At 46.4% G+C, this 6,655-nt stretch overlaps 1 long non-coding RNA gene across 1 annotated transcript; it reads left to right on the top strand.

The window, feature by feature from the left end:
* The first annotated feature begins 498 nt into the window (after positions 1-498).
* On the top strand, positions 499-6,309 carry LOC110014823. Its single transcript, XR_002875210.1, has 3 exons — positions 499-2,008; positions 2,086-2,622; positions 4,021-6,309. It is a non-coding gene; the product is annotated as an uncharacterized LOC110014823 (long non-coding RNA).
* The last annotated feature ends 346 nt before the right edge of the window (positions 6,310-6,655 follow it).

Genomic DNA, 6,655 nt, shown 5'->3' with positions numbered 1-6,655 from the left:
GGTTGTAGGTTGAAATCCCTTCCAGTTTAAGCCTAAATAAGAAAACAACACTGATTCTGGGGGAAAAGTGTCTTTGTCTTATTACAGTGGGACCGTTAGCAGACCGACTGAGACTGCATGAGATCATGCACTGTGATGCAGGTAAATTACCTAATGAAATGTACATTTAGGCCTCTCTGCACTAAGTTTCTGTTGTTTTTTCTGTAAAATGACACTTTTATTTTATTTAGAACATTAGATTGGAATATTCTGATTTCATCTAATCTGTTATTTATTCCATCTGAATTAACTGCAGAAAAATGCTGCATTTCAGTTCTTTTACTGAAGACACAATGAATGAAAACGTTTAACGTTTGTGAGTTAGCATCACAGAGGCGTGGCGGTTAGCACTCACACCCCAGAGTGAGCAGGTTCTGATTGCGACTGGCCGGCGACCTGTTCAGTTTCATCCAACAGTAGCTGGGATAGGCTCCAGCAACCCCTTGACCCCGAAAGGGATTCAGCGGATTCTAAAGATGGATGAAAGTTAACATCACAGGGGAAAATTCGGCACTTTTCCACCTGTGTTTGATTTACCATCAAATTTAAAAATAAGAGCAAAGAGGTTAAAAGTAGAAAACCGATTTTGGCTAATAGAATCCCGAGCGTGGCGACCTCGGCGGTTCTGACGACGTGGATGACCTTGATCTGGATGCTGGGATAGCTGGAAAGTGGAGCTTGGAGCTTTCATGAGGAATTCCTCTGGTTTTTACGTGGATCTGACCTGCAGTTTGCCTCCTATTTCCTTCTTTCTGATGTTCACGAAGCACAAGGTTGATAATAGAAAAGAAATCTGGCCTTGGTTCCAAGCACACGGTAAAGGTTTCTGTTAAATTATTCATGGTATGAAACTACAACCGTCTGGAACTCACAAAACAACATCCTGCATGTAAACTGCAGCGGACACAGAAGATGAACACAAACATTTGTTTTTGGATTTCCTTAAACAAAGCAGTTTTCCTCGTCTGTCCTGGAAGACGAGGACGCCATGAGCTGTGGAATGAAATCAGCCAGGAAGCCTCCAGGCTGTTATCAGTCCTGCAGCCGTCGGTGATGGATCAGGGCTCTTAGCTGAAGTGATTGACACTTGTGTGATGGCAGCATTACTGCAGAAAAAAGTACAAAGAGGTCAGAGAATCACATGCTCCCTTCAAGACTTTCAAGGTAAAGCCCATGCATTTTTCAACAAAGCAGCCCAAAACTAGATGAGACATTCCAAAGCTGGAGAAGTGAGGAGAAGCTGCCTGCAGCTCTGACCTGTACGGGTTCGGTCGGAAACCAGAAACAGGAAAACACCTCCTGAAGAAAATGAAACATTTACTGTTTGTAATAAGCATGTGTGTCTCTCACTGGTTTGGCATTCATTGTTGCGATAAATATTTGATTAAAAAAAAAACAGATACGTCTTTTTTCTTCTCACATTTGGTCAGATGGACTGAGTTTTTTGTTTTGTTTTCTGCAGATAATCTTGGAAGTGGCAGCCATGACAGACGTGAGTCCAGTTCTCCAGGACCTTCAGAACCTCCTGGGTCCTCTCTGGACCAGGTTTTGCTGAAGCAATCCTTCTGCAATGTTTACTTTCCAATGTGTATAAAGAAACAAAAGCAGTGGACGTGTTTGCAGCTTCTGAGACCTTTGGCTTGTTTTTCTGTTCTGCTTCAGCAGGAAACCACAGCTTCACCTGTGACTCCAGCGCTGACCTGCAGTCAGGACGGGCAGCTGGAAAAAACTATCCTCAACACAATTACCTGTCAATGTCTGTGCACTGATCTGCAGGGGGATGCATATTAGTATAAACATTTCTGACATTTTCTTCAGCAACATTTTTATTTACCGATCAGAAGCAGGAAGAGGTGAGGCAACCTTGTGTTGGCCCCAGAGGGCTCAAACCCTCACAACATGGTTTGCTCCTTGGGACATACCATTTCCACAATGGGTCGCCAGTATAATATCTTCACAAAGCTGACAGGTATGTTGCACATACATGTTCATGTCTTTCTACGGTTTATTCATTGTTGGCATTTGTGTTTTTCTCCTGATCCGCAGAAAAACTGCATAGAAAAGAGGAAGTACCACGCCGTGCCTCCAGGGGGCGCTGGTGAGCGGAGCGGTGCCGGCTGCTGCCAGATTTTACACAGAAAAAGTCGGCGCCAAGTAGTTAAATTTAAATTAGCCTCTGTTTAACCCGAAAACAGTAAAAAAAATGAAAAACTTTTCCTTTGTAAATCATCTCTGTGAAACAGAAAAACTCAAAGATGAAGGTAGGACCCAAAAAAATCCACAATTTGTTAAAAAAATAGTTAAATTAAAATAGAATAACTGATTTAAAGTGTCACTTTTCACCCGATGTTAATTATTGTATGTTATAATTTTGTTGTTATCTTCCTCTAAACAATTTGAATCTCCACATTTTAAAGTTTTCATCAAGAATGGAAGGAAAGGTGTAGCAGAGATGAAGATGCTGAGGTTCTCTTTGGGTCCAGGACGGATCCGGAATGAATCCATCAGAGGATCTGGAGATCCACACAGGGAAGCAGGTGGAGATGTGTGGACACGCTGACAGGAGGAACAGTGATGATGTTGGTGAGAGGATGCTGAGGGTGGAGCTAGCAGGGGAAAAAAGGAGGTTCATGGATGAGGGAGAACCTGAGGGGGGGGAGGATGAGATGGAGGATAAAGGAGGATAACATGATCAGGTACAGATACAGGTGTCTCTGTATCTGATCATGATTAAATCCCTTTCCTTTTCTGTGATGAACGTTAGGAACACATGAACGATGCTAGTTGGCTCTGCGTGTTTGTCTGAAAAGAGCCTTTTCAGGATAACAGAACAGGTTTCTCTTTTTATATTTGTCAAACTTTAAATGCGTCTCCAGAGGTGTTGGTGCCTCACAGCCATCAACCTCGCTCTCCGTCATCACGCGTTGGTTTGAAGCTCCTCGATGTTTCCTTCAAACTGTTTTCTAACATGATAAAAGTTGTTTTACATCTAAAACAAGATCTTGAATTTAGTTCAACTAAAATCACATCCTATCGAGCTTCTCGAACACAGCCAGATAATTCAGTGGAGAATCGAATTACTTCTGCTCGAAGCGTCCGCTTGGACTTAAAGAGAGACGTCAGCTTTGCACCAAGTTCACGGTTTCCTCTGCAGGCTTTGACCAGGAAGTAAGTGAGGACGGAGGAGGAAGCTGGTCACGGCAGAGAAACAAGCATTTCATTAGTAAAACATGAATTTGCTGGCAGCTACATTATTCTAAACAGTTTTGAGGAGTGACAGAACAGGTCAGGAAGCCACAGGCCAAACATGCGCCTGCATCAAAGCGCCTCCACATGCTGGGCTTGGTGGCTTCAGAGTTAGGGGGGATTCTCTGATACCTTTGCCGTGTTTCTGCCCGCTGCTAGCTTTACTTTAGCTCCAGTCTTGTTTTTAAATCTGTAAACAACTAAAAAGGATGAAAGTAAAAACCAAAAAGAGGAAGCCACAGTGATCTTTGGTGACTTCCCCAGCTGGGTAGTTCTCACCCAAACATGCATCAGGCAGAGGAAACAGCTCTGTTTGTCTTGATTAACCTGAAAGATAGATATGTCATCGGCTCAATCGCCGCCACTGCCGCCGCTGCCTCTCCCGTCACCTTAGTTTCTGTGTCTACCATCGGTATTTCCTCCCAAAAGATCATCTTCATGATGGTGTTTGCAGATCTGGGCTTCAGGGCGGAGAAGCAAAGTTGATCAGGAAACCAAAGTAAATAATACCAACAGTTCTGAAGAGATTTTCCACGACTTCCTGGTGTTCATGTCTAGGATCGATGTCTTTGCCTTGATTAAGACAGGAAATGATCAAGAAGGATGACAGCTGCAGCCTGCAGGATTCTTCCTGTTTGGGAAGCTTCTGGACTCTGATGTAATTGAGTGGATCCATCTGAAGCTGCTTAGACAACTTTACTTTACCCCGTCCCTTTTGTTCTGTTTCATCATCAGAGACCAGCGGCTCTGAAGCCGGATCACCGAGGGACTCGTCCAGAGAGGCTGCGGCGTGGCGGCGTGGAGAGGGATGGGCGCGCCTGTGTGGACATGAAGATGCAGGTCAGCGTGTGGCTTCCTGGTCAGGAGCAGGTGTCACGAAGCCGTGTTTAATAGGATCTGCCCCAAGCCTCTTAGACGTGTTCCTCGACTCCAGAGCGCTGTCCCACTTTCAGGGAGGTGTTATTCCTCGTATCTGCAGCTCCTCTGCTTTGTTGCTATGTAGAAAAGGAGCTGAGAGACGATGAAGTGTCACGCGTGCAGCCGTGAACTTTTCCCGTGGCGCTGCAGTTTTATGAGGCTTTTTGCTTTGCATTTAGGAAAATATGAGTGTCAGAAAGAGGTCAGGCTGAGTAGAAGATTAACCATTGAGACACTTAGCAGGAAGGATTACTTCTTAACTTTTTAAAGACGTTTAATTAAAGGTGTAGAAAGTATGCGGATAAACCCTCATGCGTTCTCACTGACCTACTTTTTTTGTGTCTGCCACCCGACTAATAATAAAAATGAAGCGCCGGGTAAACAACAACAAAGCGCGGCATGCTGGGAGCAGACACGGCGTGCAGGTGAGTCCGGCTCAGACGTGCCGGCTCACTGAACTGTGTGTGGTCAGCTGCTCGTCACAAAGCCTCTTCACAGCTCGTCTTTATTTAGTGCCTCACCTTTCTGGCTCTGGGTCAGCTCTTGCTTGCAGAAGAGCTTATTTCTGCCACGGCTTCCCCTCTCCAGGAAAAAAGGCCACTTAGTGCCTTAATGTGCCATTACTGCCGTCCACAAAGGAGGATTTAAAATACACTTTGTAATCTATCCTGGGGGGGGGGGGCACGAGTGTTTAAAAATCCAACAGATGAGTTTAAAAAGCAGCAGATGAGGAGGTGGAATACCTGCAGTCTGGGTTTCCTCAGACTCGCCATGTAACCTGATATTTGCACAATTCAGATGTAGCACTCAGTGAAGAGGCGCCTGACCCCCCCACATTAACCCCCGCTCTCCCGCCACTTCTGCCAGCAGAGACAGAGATATTTTCAGGCCAAACACAATTAAAGCAGTGGGCTGATGTGAGGGAGGTGCTGTATCCTGACGTGTTGTGCCGCTTCCTGCCTCGTCTCTCATAATGCCGCTCATTTGTCACCCCCCCGGCTCCCCTACCCCTCCGCCTCCCGCCTACATGCTTGGATGCCGCTGCTGTGCAGCAGAGATCACGCTCTCGGGAGTGGCAGCCCGCACTCGATGGCGAAAAGGTGATGCTGCTTGAAGCTCCTGAGCGGCAGACCCAGTTTCCATTATTCAATAAGCAGGTTGCCTGCTCCTGGTTCTGACAGCACGGTGGTGTGGGTCTGATTATGCGGGGTGGGTGTGAGCCCCGGGCCATCAGGAGAGATAAACCCAGCGTAGCAGCGATCAATAACTACCAGAAGGGCAGATAATGATTTATTAAGCAGGCTATGGCTCCGAGCTGTGCATAACTATTCCTCTTGTTATCCAGAAATCAAAAACCATCTGGGAGCTTTGCTGAATATGAACCGTCTCTGTTGCAGCTCACATCTGCATAACCTGAAGAACTCTTCCTGTGAAACCTTTGACCTTTGTGTCAGAATGACCTCCATCGCGGCGTCAAGAGCATCCGGCACACTTGTCCGTGTTCGGGAAGTTCTGCACAAACTGTTACAACAGCTGCTCGTTGGGGGGGGGGGGGGGCGCTGTAGCCGAAAACCAATCAAAGGTCCATTCCTGCGTCTACCTGATGACTGGCTTCACCTCCTCACTCCCACCCTAATGGAAGAAGGACTTAGAGCAGCTTTGTGAATCTTCTGCTTGTTTTTCTTCTTCCATCCTGGAGAGCGTGCTCCTTACATCACTTCCTGTCTTTACCAAACACGCCACTGCTTCCCAACTGCTTACAAACCCAGTGGCCAAGTGGAAGAGTGTCCAGCCTGAGCTGGAAGGTACAAATCCACGGTCATGTCAAAGACTAAAAATGGGATGCCTCCTTGCTCGACACTCAGCAGCCCAAACGGTTCTGCAGCGTGACTGTCTGCTGCTCACTGCTCCCCCAGGGAGGACAAACGCCACTCACCCTGGTGTGTGGCAGCCATCGGCTGTATCTGAGAACTGGACTGAGTGGCCCCTCCCCCTGGAACGCTAGGGGGAGGGGCATGGTTCTGATACCTCTTTTTTAACAAATTTTTGATAACCCTGTTTCTTTTCAGGATATTTTTTCTGTAATTCAAGTTATCAAAGTTATAAACTGACCAATTATATGCCTCAGTAAAAGTAGGTGGAGCCTGCTGGCCCCAAGTTCAACATTCAAATTCCAGTGGTAGGGGTGTGGTCTTCCAACAAGCTCACTCCTGATTGGTGAGAGTGGTTACCATAGAAACGATGACTCAGACCGAATCGGACCAATCACTGCCCACTGACGACGTCTGGCTCCAACATGGCGGCGTCAGTGACAGAAATGGCGTCTGAATGGACTTCACTTGGTTGGAGCTGGACTAAACCACTTTCCACACATGACATCACTCAGTCCAGGTTTCAGCATGAGCTGATAGTGTGTTTGCATGTGGTTGTGTTAAAGCGTTTAACACGTGTT

Source organism: Oryzias latipes, chromosome 17 (genome assembly GCF_002234675.1).
Source record: "Oryzias latipes chromosome 17, ASM223467v1".
In the NCBI taxonomy this organism is placed as follows: Eukaryota; Metazoa; Chordata; class Actinopteri; order Beloniformes; family Adrianichthyidae; genus Oryzias; species Oryzias latipes.
The sequence above is the reverse complement of the archived record's forward strand: the minus strand, read 5'-3'. Positions and strand labels throughout refer to the sequence as shown.